We start from the raw sequence: 14,052 nt of genomic DNA on the forward strand, positions 1-14,052 counted from the left end.
GAAACTCTGGAATATCAAGCCTTTGTGCTGGGGAAAATAAATTACCCAACAAGCGCAGTCTGCTGCTCTCTGCCTCTGATTCAGGATTGTGTTTGCTGTGTGAGTCCACCCCTACCCCAGCATTTCAGCAGAGTACTGCACACATGTGCCTCTATTTCACTAGCAGTAAACTTAAGCCAACATATATCTATATGAAGTCAGGCCTCAAAGAGTGAGTCAGGGCTTAAATCAGTGTTGCAAGTGAACTAAAATAATCTAAGCCTGCTCTAAATGCACATAGCTTTAACCTGTCACATCAAATGAAAATTATATACCTAAACTGTAATCTTCCTGTTCCCTTAGTCATCAAAAGACGCCAGATCAAATTAAAAAAAAAAAAAAATGAGAGCGTGGATGCTGTTCAGTGGATGAGGAGGAGGTGGGGCTCATGGAGCAGGATATTCACAGAATCTTTTAGGTTGGAAAAGACCTCCAAGATCATCAAGTCCAAGCTGTGACCCATCCCCACCTTCTCCCCAGCCCAGAGCACTGAGTGCCACATCCAGGCCTTCCTTGGACACTTCCAGGGATGGGCACTCCAAACCTCCCTGGGCAGCTCTTTCCAATGTCTAATCGCCCTTTCAGTGAAGAAATTCTTCCTGAGGTCCAACCTGAGCCTCTCCTGGCACAGCTTGAGGCTATTCCCTCTTGTCCTGTCCCTGTTCCCTGGGACCAGAGGCCACCTGGCTGCCCACTCCTGTCAGGGAGTCATAGAGAGGGACGAGGTCCCCTCTGAGCCTCCTCCAGTCTAAACAACCCCAGCTCCATAAGCCACTCCTCATATGACTTAAAATTCAGCTTGAACCAAGGGATGTTTCTGCCTTCCAAGCCAGACTCAGCCCCAAACTCAGCCCCCCCAGCACTCCCATCCATTCTTCAAGCAGAAAACCAGCAACTTGAATCGCTGGTTGCCTCGGTGGCTCTGTGCTGTCATCTCCTCTGACAAGTCTGGGTTGGCATGGCCTGGTGAAGCAACAGTAAATATTTCCACATCCGGGTTTGTCAGAGCATGAGGCAGGCAGAGATAAGGTCAGGCTGCAAACACCCACCAAAAGATGCCATTGTTTGCCTGGGGTTGAGGTTTGCTGCGTTTTGTTTTCTCACCACTATGAAAAATATGAGTAGGAACTCTGTCCTTGGGTTTCTCTGAGCACATGTGCTGATAAGGCAGCTGTGGGGGCAGGAGCTCTTGCAGCTGAAGGGGGTCACTGATTTACAGTCTGCCACTTGGTGTAGGAATGGGATGTTTTGATGGCTTCACTGCTGACTGCACTAGGAGTTTCAAGGATATTCACTTTAATGCAAAATTAAACCCAAGGTTCATGTAGAGCTTTTCAAGATTTTTCTACAGCGAATCTACACAGATTTATTTCAGTCAGGAGGAGGAGTTTTGTTGGAATAACAGCCTCAGCCCTTCAATGGGCGCAGTTTACGTTACAAAGACACTAACAGCAGTGCAGATCAATCTAACGTGAGGAAAATTGTTACCAATGAAACCTACTTGTAAGGCAGCAAAATGGTTTCTACCCTCAGATTTACAGGTTTATAATTCTACTGATGCAAAATTGATGGGTTTTGCCCAAAGAAGCTGTGGCTGCCCCTGGATCCCTGGCAGTGTCCAAGGCCAGGTTGGACATTGGGGCTTGGAGCAGCGTGGGACAGTGGAAGGTATCCCTACCCATGGCAGGGGGTGGAATGAGATGAATTTTAAGGTCCCCTCCAACCCAACCCATTCTGTGATTCTAAACCCACACCTTTGGCAGACAGTGCAGGGACTTTGGTAGACAAGACACATCAGGTACCTCACCGTGCATGATTTATATTCACTGATTTTATAACAGCACCACTGCTAATGGGGTGGGGGAGGGTGTTGGAACAGTGCTCACTTAATGAGACCAAAATATGCAAAATTCTGCCACAACTTGTGCAAACAAGGCATAAATAACTCTCTGCATCAGCAGGTAACAAGACAAGTGGGCAGCCAGCATTGCATACTATCCCCACAGCTGACTCCTGTAGCCATCAGTGCTCCTGGGGCTGTCTCCTGTCCTACTTCAATCCCTGGGAGCTCAGAAGGGTTTTTCCTGCTGACAGAATCATGTCCAGGAAGGTTTTGAGTATCTCCAGAGAAGGAGACTCCACAGCCTCTCTGGGGAGCCTCTTCCAAGGCTTTGTCACCACAGGAAAGTTTTCCTTCAAATTCAGATGAAACTTTGTGTGTTGCAGTTTTTGCCTTGTCCTGCTGCTGAGCACCACTGAAGAGTCTGGCCCCATCCCCTTGGCACCTGCCCTTTGATATTTGGGTGCATTGGTAAGTCATACAATCACTGAATGGTTTGGGTTGGAAGGGACCTCAAAGCCCATCCAGTGCCACCCCTGCCATGGCAGGGACACCTTCCACTGTCCCAGGCTGCTCCAAGCCCCAATGGCCAACCTGGCCTTGGGCACTGCCAGGGATCCAGGGGCAGCCCCAGCTGCTTTGGGCACCCTGTGCCAGGGCCTGCCCACCCTCCCAGGGAACAATTCCTTCCCCATATCCTTCCTGAAGATGCCAAAGCCACCTCACCACCCCAAAGAGCAGGCTGAACCCTGGCTCTGCATGGCTTTCAGCTCTCCCTGCCCTCTGAGGACGGGCTCGGGGCTGGCAGCCAGGGCACTGTGGGTTTCAGCCCATCCTCACCCTCATCCCTGCTGGCCTCACGCTGGCCAGGGCTCAAAGGTTTGGCCTCAGCCATGACCTACATAGAGCAGGCAGCTCCCTCCTCATCCCCCTCGCCGGGCTGAGCCATCTCAGCTGATTACATCCCATGTCCTGAGCTCTTTCCAGGGCCTGAGTCCCGTTAACTCTTCCCGTCGCTCCACGTCCCTCCTTGAGCACGAGACCAGCGCCTGGCAGAGCACCCTGGATGAAAATGTGGCACTGGGGCTCTCAAGTGCCACCAGAGCTTCCCACATCCCTCCTTTTGCATTAGGGGCATTGGGCTTGGAGCCATTTAGGCTTTAACTGAGGCGTGTGGCTTGTTTCAGTAAACAGTGCAGGTTATGAAATGCTGGGGCCACCAGAAAAGCGCAGCACAACCTCACCCTCACTACCTGTGGCATTTGGAGCTCTCCTGGAAGGAGCCTTTGGCTGTGAGGAACAGTCTGGAGGGACGAGGACTGGACACAGCTGAGGGTGTCCATGTCTGCCCTGGGCACCAGTGACCCCCCGAGCCCCCCAGAGCTGTCCTCTCTCCCAGCAGGCACAGAGCACTGCCCTTACACTGATGATAATCGAATCACACACTCCAGGGCTTCTGCCTGAAGGAATAAGGAAAGCAGATTTTGGTTTTGGTCCCTGCCCACTGTGCAATTAACTGGAAGTATGTGAAGGCTTCCTGTGTGTTTGTGGTTTTTTTGCCCTGTCCGCTCATTTTGAAGAAAAAAAGAAAAAAGGAAAAGAAAGGGGAAAGGGAAAGGAAAAGGAAAAAAGGGAAAGGAAAAGGAAAAGGAAAAAAGGGAAAGGGAAGGGAAAAGGGAAAGGGAAAGGGAAAGGGAAAAAGGGGAAAAGGGAAAAATGGAAAAACTGAAAGGGATAAAGGGAAAGGAAATGGGGGAATGGGAAAAAGGGGAAAAGGGAGAAAGAGAAAGGAAGAAAAGGAAAGGGAAAAGGGTAAAGGGAAAGGGAAAAGGAAAGGGGAAAGAGGAAAAAGGGGAAAAGGGAGAAAGGGAAAAAGGGAAAAAGAGAAAGAGATAAAGGGAAAGGGAGAAAAGGAAAGGGGAAAAGGAAAGGGAACAGGGAAAAGGGGTAAAGAGAAAGGGAAAGGGGGAAAGGGAAAAGGGAAAAAAGAGAAAGAGAAAGAGAGGGAAAGGGAAAGGGGAAAGGGGAAAAGGGAAAAAGGGAAGAAGAGAAAGGGGAAAAGGGAAAAAGAGAAAGGGAAAAAGCAGAAAAGGGAAAAAGAGAAAGAGAAAGGGAAAAGGGGAAAGGGAGAAAGGGAAAGGAAAAGAGTCAGTCATGAAGAGCCATGGGGAAGGTCAGGGGCCACCCTGGAGCTGTGCAGGTCAGAGGATGGAGCCCAGGTGCTGCGATACTGCTGTAGGATCAGCACGGAACAATCCATGCTGGGAACCCTCTTTGGGAGCCGAGAATCTGCAGCCTCCCCACGGGGACAGGGCAGAGCTCTCGTCCCCTTAACTCCTGAGGGAAGGACAACACCCAGGCACGGATGTGATCCCGGGGAAACAACAACTGAAAGCCAGGTTTAATAAACTCCTTCCCTCCCAGCCTTATCTGCCTGCAAATGTTTTCTCAGCCCTGACTGATCTGAGCGCCGTTATCTGGTGTGGAGCATGAGATGGAGGTTTTGATGGAGCCTGATTGAAGTGCCAAAAAATGTTCACTCCGTTATGGCTCTGACAAATGGATCCTTCTGAGCTGCTGAGTTTAATGTGCTTTTTTTTAAAATTTATTATCAGCCTGTTCCTATTCTGGGCCAGCAAGAGAGCAAAAGCCAAGGGGGAGGTATCCAAATAGAATATTTTTTGATCTGGTTCAAAACAAGAGCTTGTCAAGAGAGAAGTTTCAGGTCATTTGGGTTGAAACCAAGTATACCAAAGTTTCCAGATTTAAAAAGCAAAGCCCACTCTGCCCTGCACATGTCCTGCAGAGCCCTGCATAGAGCAGAAGGTTCCAAATCCAGCTGAGCACAAGTTAATCTGCTGCTGGGCACGGCATTGGTATAAAGTGGGATGCAGAGGAAATGTGATACAATATTACCTTCAAAGAAATTGGAAATTCAAAAAAGTTCTCCTAAAAGCTCAACAGAAATGAAATATTTTTGACTTTGTCACTCTTTGAAATGTTTCCACTCTGCTTCAAGATGAATTCCAAGGAGTGAAAAGTGTTTTTCACAAAGAAAAAAATGCCATCCAGTGAACACTTATTTATATTGTTGTTTATATTTACATTATTTATATTCTTATTCTTATTCTATTTCTTAGATCTGGAACTGATCTATAGCATATAGCCCTGTCAGCATCTGAAATAAAATTATAACTTTTTTATCCTATTTTTTAGGGAAAGCCTTGTTTATCAGTACAGTTCTCCATCCACTTGCTGTACCACACTATTTTCTGTTCCCTCAGAGCATTTTTTGCAGTGGTTTTGTAAATTGAGTAATACCCTTGGCTCCACAAATACTTATCAATGCTTTTTAAATATTTACACATTAAAATATATACTTTTTTTTTTTTTCTGTTTGGGTTTTGGGTTGGGCTTTTTGTTCAGGTGGATGACAGTGGATATTGGTCAACCACATGTCCATCTTCTCCATGATTTCCTGGATATTTAGCTCACACTTGGCATCTGCTCTATGGACGGCTTCCAACCTTTTTTTCTTTGCTGCTGGAGGATTTGTCGGGTACATGAGGCGGGGATCTCGTGGATGAGGATCCAGGCTGGAGCAGGGGATGTGACCCTGAGAGAGGGGAGAGGCAGCTCCTGCAGGACCTCTGGGAGCTGCAGTGCTGAAGCCCCCCCATGCCAAAGGTGCCATTGCTGTGTCCTCCACCTGCTGCTGGAACACAGAACCATGGAATCACTGAGGTTGGAAAAGACCTCCAGGATCATCCAGTCCACACTTTGATCCCCAGCCCAAAGCACTGAGTGCCACCTCCAGCCCTTCCTGGGACACCTCCAGGGATGGGCACTCCAAACCTCCCTGGGCAGCCCCTGCCAAGGCCTGAGCTCCCTTTCCATGGGGAAATTCCTGCTGCTGTCCACCCTGAGCCTGCCCTGGCCCAGCCTGAGGCCGTTCCCTCTCCTCCTGTCCCTGTTCCCTGGCAGCAGAGCCCGACCCCCCCGGCTGCCCCCTCCTGTCAGGGACTTGTGCAGAGCCACAAGGTCCCCCCTGAGCCTCCTTTGCTCCAGCCTGAGCCCCTTTCCCAGCTCCCTCAGCCGCTCCTGGGGCTCCAGCCCCTTCCCAGCTCCCTTCCCTCACCTGGACATGCTCCAGCCCCCAGGGCTCTCCTGCAGGAGCCAGAACTGGGCACAGCCCTCGAGGGGCCTCTCAGTGCCCAGCACAGAGGGACAATCCCTGCCCTGCTCCTGCTGGACACACAATTCCTGACCCAGCCCAGGGGCCAGTGGCCTCCTGCCCACCTGGGCACCCCTGGGCTCGTGTCCAGCCGCTGGCACCAGCACCCCCAGGGCCTTTCCCAGCTTTCCAGCCCCTCTGCCCAGCCTGGAGCTCCATGGGGTTGCTGTGACCAACATTCCCTCTATGAAAGTGTCTGGCTCTGGAGAGGATCTCCCTCATTCCTGCACCCTGGGCTGGTGCTTGCATCACTCACCCTGCACAGGGCGACACCCTGAGGGTATTTAAGAGTCACTAAATAAAATAAATGGCTGATGGAGCAGACCTTGCTCAAACAGCAAGCTGAAGAGCCCCAGTTTTGCTCCCTGCACCCTCAGCAAATACAGAGTTCAGGTCTTCTTGCAGCCAGGGTGGCCACAGCTTGTGTATTTTACTTCAGCCCTCTTCCACTCTGCCCCATGAAATATGATCTCCAAGGTGTGGACAACAAAGGCAGTGCCCAGCTGAGTGTTTATAGATTTATTTCTGAGGGCTTCCTTGACAGCTGACTTTACAGGAATGGCATTTTTTAAACATGAAACATGATTCTCAAGTGAAAGAATGAGAGGAAATGGCCTCAAGTTGTGATAGTTCAGATTAGATGTAAGAAAAAGACCTTTTTCCCTGGAAGAGTGGCCAGGCCTTGGAATGAGTTGCCCAGGGAGGTGGTGGAGTTGCCAGCTCTGGAAGTGCTCAAGAGGTGTTGGAATGTGACACTTTGGGACATGGTTTAGGGGTGATTATGGTGGGACTGGGTGATTTTGAAGGTCTCTTCCAACTTCAATGATTCTGTGACTCTATGAAAAGAAATTTTTTTTTAAAAACCCAACAAACTTTGCAGATAGTACAACTTGCTCTGTTTATAAGCATTTTATCTGATCTCTAGTCTATATTCCCCCTCTCAACCCTCTTTTTTTCAGGAGATCCAAACTATGACCCACCCAGATCAGGGTGGGCTGTGCTCACCCAGACACGGGGGTGTCAGCACCCTACCAGCTCCTCTTTAGCGTGAGTTGGGCCAGGAAAACTGGCTGCCCACAAGTTCAGAGCTCATTAATCTTTCATACAGGGCAGTAAAACATAGCTGAGCAGTAAATGTACCTGTCCTTGTTTCCTCTTGCCCACTATATCACCTCTGTGCTTTTAGGGATTCGGTCAGAGTTGGGCTGCAAATGTTAAACCATCAAATCTTTAAGCAGTTGGAGACTCTGGAGTCTTTTATTGGGTTTGCATGGCCAAGCTTTGGTAGCGGGGGCAGGGGTTACAGGAGTTAGAAGTTCCCTTTTTGGCATCTTCTCAGCACAGAGGGTGTCTCCCAGCCCTTGCCCACAAAGAAAGAGGGGAAACACTTCTTTTTAAAAAAAAAAAAAAAAATCAGGCAAAATATAAGAAGGCCACAGAGCTTTGCTTTTGTGGAACCTGTCTTTTTTAATCTAACTCCTTTAGAGGAAATGCCTTGTACAAAAAGCTCATCCAACTCACGGGAAAAAATTTACTCCTGCTGGAGTCAGTTTTTGACCAAAAGGCAGCTGTTGGGGTTTTCTTTCTGCGAGCCATCTGTGTCACTGAGAAATGCTTTCAGGGATCCAGGGGCATCCAAAACTTCTCTGGGAAACCTCTTCTAGTGCCTTCTACCGTCACAGTAAAATATTCCTCCCTAATATCCAGTCTAACCCTACCCTCTGGCACTGGGAAGCCATTCCCTGGCTCCTGGCCCTCCATGCCTTGGGAATTGTCTCTCTCCAGCTTTCCTGCAGCTCCTTCAGGCCCTGCAAGGCCACACTGAGCTCAGCCCAAAGCTTCTCCTCTCCAGGCTGAACAATCCCAGCTCTGGCAGCCTTTCCTCCCAGCAGAGCTGCTCCATCCCTCTGCTCATCCTGGTGCCTCCTCTGGCCTCTCTCCAGCAGCTCCACGTCCTCCCTGTGCTGGTCCCAGGGCTGGGGCAGCTCTGCAGGTGGGCTCTCACCTGAGCACAGGGACAGAACCCCACAGCTGATGGCCCCAAGCAGGGAAGAAGAACTTCCCGAGTTTCTGCCGTCGGCTCCGCGTCTAATTTGGAAACAAAACCCACAGCGTGACAGGGCACCCTTGAGGAGTGTCTGACCTTTATCTCTGCCAGCCCGGGCACTGCGGGCTGGGGTCTGTCTGTAACCCAAAGAGGCTTCGTCACCTCCCGGGGGATTATCCCGGAGCAGGTTCCCGAGCCCGCCCGCTGACGCCACAGGGATCGAGTGTCTGCCAGGCCCTCTGATGTTCGAGTTGTAGCAGACACGACTTCAACACGCCCCCCTTGAGACGGCAGGCACCAAAATATCTGTGTTCTTAGCAGGAGTCGCTTAGGGAAGAAGTTGATGCTGAGGTTTGGAATAGTGACAGTCGGGCAAAGATCACTGCGGGTTGAAAACGCACTGCTAAGGACAGGAGTGAGGAGTAATTGGCTAAGGACATTTAGCCCTGGTTGAATTCACTCTTTTCAGGTGCCTCTAACACACTGCAGGTCCTGTACACCCAGTATTTGCTGTCTCTCCTTGCTTTACAGTCCATGTTCCTCCTGACACGCCGTACTGCAGTGCACAGCCGACAAAAAGATGTTATTTCCTCTTCCTCTGGACTGTTTCTTCCTCAGCTTTATGTTTTCTCTATTCCTGAGTATGAAACAACTTTCATTTCCCACCACTTTTGGGAATTTCCAATTTGGAAATGTTGCTGCAATACACCAACCAAGGTCCTGTTGCCTCCTCTCATAAATTGGACAGTGGAAGACCTGGATAACTGGAATGGCTTTTCCCTGATCTCTCAGTGTGGATTTAACCTGTTTGGTCAGGACTGAAACATTGCACAGGACCTGCCCCAAAGGAGGTGCCAGGGCAGTGCTTTGCAATGTGACTCAGTATCCCCTTTACTTCTGAAAATAACTCCTTGGGACGTCTACTCATCACATTCCTCTTTGCCATGCCTGCATCACATTACAGCTCCCCATGGCTTGGAGACAAACCTGTGCATACAAACTTTCTGCCTCCTGGGCCAATCTTAGGAGGATAGAATCCCAGTTTCTAGCAAAAATTCTTATTAGCAAGTGATGCTGGGACTCCATGCCACCAAATTTCTTCTGACATCTGTACTTTGGGATCTTTCACTTCATCCTGGGATGGTGTCCTGTTTTCCCCCACACTGGCAATGCTCCTCAACTCACTGCCAGGTCAAACTCCTTTGGCACAGGCAGCCTGTGCTGGGGCTGATGTTAAACACAGTCCCCAGGAGCCACCCTTGGAGGTTTTCTCTACCCTGGGCATGTCCCTGCTGACCCCTCATCCTTCCCCACAGCCTTCCCCTCTCCCAGTGCTTGGGATCAGGTGGAGGTGTCCTCAACACAGCATGGCTGGGTGACTCCCCACCCAAATTTTGGCAACCCAAGGCCCTCCAGGAGCTGCTATCTCCACCTTCTGCATTTGTCTCTGGAGGGGCCACACTGGCAACTCCCCCAAAACCAGCCCGAGGCTGGCCAGAAGCTGAATATAATTTTCTTACAGTGATTTATCTGATTAGGAGCAGACAGATAGCATTATCTAACCCATTTCAACTGGATGCAACACAGCCCATCCTTAAAATCCAGCAACACTCTAATGCTCATGGAAAAGTACTGGAGCCAATACTCCTGCTCCATCACTGACTGCTGGGAATCACTCATGTGCTGTGACATGCCCAAACTGTCACCTCCCCAGCCAGAGGGATGTGGGAAGAGAATGTGCCTGTTTTCTTTATTTCTTTATTTATTTGGAGCCTATTGTGGAGGTGCTTCACTTCTGTTGAAATAAAATAATAAACAAACAAAAAAAAATCCCTGTGGTTAGGGGTAAGGAAAACACAGGCTGGGCAGCAGGAAAGAAGGCAGCTTGTGTGCTTGGTGCTGCCTGGAGATCTCCAGGACTGCAAATTTTATCAGAGTAATGTGATTTTGAAGGCTAAGGCTGGCAACAGCCTGGCTCAGCAGTGCTCAGCACACAGCTCCAGCTCACCTGCAGCCTCTGCTCAGCCCCACCAGGGCAGTGGACTGGAAATTGGAACTGACAGGACAATGGCATCCAGCCAGGATCCCATCCTGGAGTTCAGCAGAGCAGAAACCACGGTGCTTTGACCCCAGCCCCACAGCTCAGGGGCTCTGGATTCAACAGCCACCCTCACCCTCTCTTCGTGCACTCTGAGCTCTGCTGTGTCCTGGTATCGATTTTAGAGTCATGGAACTGGTTAATTTGGAAAAGGCTTTTAAGATCATCAAGTCCAACCATTCCCCCAGCACTGCCAAGGCCACCACTGACCCATGTCCCCAGGTGCCACATCTTCACAGCTTTTAAATCCCTCCAGGGATGGGGACTCCAGCACTGCCCTGGGCAGCCCATTCCAATATTTGGCAACCCTTTCCTTGCATAAATTTTTCCTCATATCCAATCGAAACTTCCCTTGGTGCAACTTGAGGCCACTTCCTCTTGTCCTATTCCCTGTTCCCTGACAGCAGAGCCTGACCCCTCCCTGGCTGCACCCTCCTATCAGGGAGCTGTGGAGAGGGGGAAGATCTCCCCTGGGTTTCTCTTTGATCCACTGAGCTCCACTCTGGTGCTACAGAGTTAAGGAGAAAAAAAAAAAAGAAGATCCAATTAAAAAAGTTCTTCTAGGTTCTTGCATTGTTTTGTGCCTCCAGGCTTCTTTTCCTGGGGCTACATTTTCCTGAGGGATTACACTGCTGAGGAAGGAGAGGGGCTAACAGCTTTTTTCCACACCTCTCAGCAAAATCCCAGCTAGCTGGCAGGAAGGCACTCTGTGTGACATCTTCCTCTACGTGCATAAGGAAGCAGCCTCTGCAGTCTCAGAAATATGCTCCAAACTTTTTCAATGAAGCAGGGAACACAGATAAGTTCTGTTCTGCTTCAAAATGTCATGGAATCACGGAATCATTGAGGCTGGAAGAGACTTTCATGGTCATCCAGGGAGCCAAAAACAGGGAAAGGTGGCCACATTCTCAGCCATTTCTTCTGTAGGTTGCTTAATAGGAGAGTTTGGTGAGAAAGCAGTGAAAATACAATGTGAATTCTTTATGTGATAGCTGTCAGGTATCAATATGATGGGGGGAAAAAGTTATCATTTTTAAAGGGGAATGGACAATTCAGAAGCAAATAATCTTATCAAAGGAAGAAGGTGCAGTTATGCTTTCATCCCTTGATTGGTGCATTGATACTTTGATTTTATTCCCACAAATTCTCTGCAATATTTTCTCACTTTCAAAGGGGAATAAAGGTGCAAGAAGTTAAATGGATAATCTGTGGTCATAAATGGGCTTGGATGAGCTGGTATCAAAACTCAACTTCTCTTAAATCCAGTGGCAGAATTATTCCTCACAAATCAGACATCCTGAAAGAGAAGATACTGTGCCTCAAAGAAACTGTGGTCTCTGAAACAGTCCCAGGTGTTCTCAGAGATTCATCCTTCATCTCTCTGAGACAAGGAGTCCACAGTTCCTTCCTGCTTTTATCCCTGGAGGTGTTTAAAAGTCAAGATGTGACTCCTAAGGACGCTTTTTTGTGGTGGGGTTGGCAGTGCTAAGTTTATGGTTGGACTCGGTGATCCCAAGGGTCTTTTCCAACAGAAATGATCCCAAATTCTCACTCATCACCATGGTTCTCCACCCCTAATTTGGACTCCTGTGCCCTTGATTTGTGTCATCCAACTCTGCACCTCGAGTAACCAATGAGTTACTTTCCCCTGAGCTAAATGGAGACAGAAACTAGCTAAGATTAATCTCAGCTGAGATTTGTTGCTCCCTCCCTGTGCTTCATGCTTGGCAATGATGGAAACAACAAGCATCCTTCAAGATATTTGACATCAAACCTAAAACTCACAATCTGCTTCCTGAAGAAAAAACTTTCTTGAGTTCTCAGCTTCCCAGATGATATGTCAAGCATATTTCCAACCTCCTGAAGTTGTCAAAGGATGCAGACAAACAGACTTATCTCCTTTAATGCTGATATTCTCATATTAAAGAGAAGGCTGTAAGCAAGTTTTATTACTTGGAAGGTGGATGAACAGATGTGGTGGCTGGAAAAGTGGCCAGAAACCCTGACTGGGGGCTGGCACTGCCCTGGCAAAGCTCCTGAGCAGTTTCATTTCTCTCCAATGAATTTCACGAAGGGTTTTCTTAGGAGAAAACCTCTTACAGTTTTTTGGCTCAGAAGTGCTCTCATCCATGGCCCAAGCTGCCTTCTGGACATGCCATTCCAAACCATTTATTAGCAACACAGTGAAGCACCTCATATTTATTTTCCAACAAAACAAACCACTGACTAACCCTATCCACTTTGTTGCTTGCCATGGTACTTGAAATCACTTCTTTTACACTTCAGCAGCCTGTGAAACTTGACAATCAATCATCCTAAAATGCCAACAGCCACATCCTATGACATATATGGATCTGTAGGAAGCATAGCTTGAAGCCTTTCTAATTTTAGCTTGTTTCAGGATACGAGAAGTTTCAAGCATCAATCATCCAAGGAAAACGATTTACATACCAAAGTGTCACCAAAAAAAAATAAGAATGGTGGGCTGGTTTGTGTGTAACTGGGGTGCACTGGGAGGATTTTTCATCCACATGTTTCTGGAGCCTGTGAAATGCCATGTGCTCTGTGTTAACCAGCTGCAGTTGCCTTCTCCCAGTAAAACAGGAATGACATAAAAATGCAGACAGTATTCCTCCAAGTGCCTTTAAGCCAACAGCTCACAAATTTGTGCTACTGGTTTTCATTCAGCTGGAGTTCAGAGAAGACTTAATTCTTTGCCCAGTTGCACTAAATTACTACAGAAAGTATTAAGCTTATGTAAGCAGAATTAACATTATGGCCAAAATCACTGAGCAGCAGCTGGCCCCCAGTTTATCCTTGGCATACTCACAGCCTCCTTTTCTCCTGGCAGGATGAGCAGCACATGCTGATCCCAAGGAAGGCCCCAAATTTCTGTGCTGGCTGTAGGATCTCCCGCTATCCCGTTTGCTGTTTCACCCCAGTCACCAGCTGAAGACCAGGGTAGTGTGTCCCTCCCACACGGGAGGCTTAGCATTCCTCACATTCCCTCCCAGCCTTCCCAGATTAGACCCTCTCCAGAAGATCACTGCTGTGTTTCTGCCTTAAAAAGAATGTGCAAAGTGTGGTGAGTTTTGTTTCAAGCCCAAAGTCTGTGCCCTGCCTGATGTCCTGAGTACACTCAGGTTTTTGTTCAGGAGGGAAAAGTGGAGCTCGTGGTTCATCAGCCACGGGAAGCTCAGGCAGCCTGGGAATACATCAAGGTACAGCACACATTGGATTTACCACACTTCCAGAGTGATTCACAGTTCTGTGTTCATGTTGTCCATCACACTCCCAAAAGTCCAGCCTTCTGCTCAAAACCTCTGCAGCAATGACTGGCTTTGATTTGGCTGCTGGCAAGATGGGGAAAATTTTCCCCAGGAAGAGGAATCTCCTGCAGGAACATAAGGAATGGTAAAATCAGTGGCTCACCTAATCTGGTACTCAGTCTTTGGAAGTGGAAATGGGCAAAGCTATTTAGGGACAGCCAAGTCTGACGTATGTAAAACCTTTTGCCCCCAGTCCCCAGCATCTGTGATTCCTTGGATTGGGGATGTTGTGGACACATTCCAGGCTGTAGTATCCATTTATGAGTCTCCTGTTCCTAACATTGCCTGATCCCTTCCTGGACTCATTGGCATTGTCAGCTTCCATAACATCCTCTGATGACGAATTCCAAAATTTCCTGACTCACTGCATAAAAACAAACATTCTCTCTTTTTGCTCTTTCAAGCTGATCTATTAATTTCATTGTGTCTGCTAATTTTCATTATGGTGTTGCAGGATTTTCTGAC

At 48.5% G+C, this 14,052-nt stretch overlaps 1 protein-coding gene across 1 annotated transcript in view; it reads right to left on the reverse strand.

Annotated features, from left to right (window-relative positions):
• The window catches only part of B3GALT5 (beta-1,3-galactosyltransferase 5), a 28,814-nt gene extending 15,643 nt beyond the window's left edge, over positions 1-13,171 (reverse strand). Inside the window, exon 1 of the mRNA XM_048290819.1 lies at positions 13,089-13,171. The gene's annotated coding sequence lies outside the window, so the exon portion shown is untranslated. The remainder of the gene's footprint in view (positions 1-13,088) is intronic.
• Positions 13,172-14,052: the final 881 nt, after the last annotated feature.

The sequence above is a fragment of the Corvus hawaiiensis genome, chromosome 2, assembly GCF_020740725.1.
Source record: "Corvus hawaiiensis isolate bCorHaw1 chromosome 2, bCorHaw1.pri.cur, whole genome shotgun sequence".
NCBI lineage: Eukaryota > Metazoa > Chordata > Aves > Passeriformes > Corvidae > Corvus > Corvus hawaiiensis.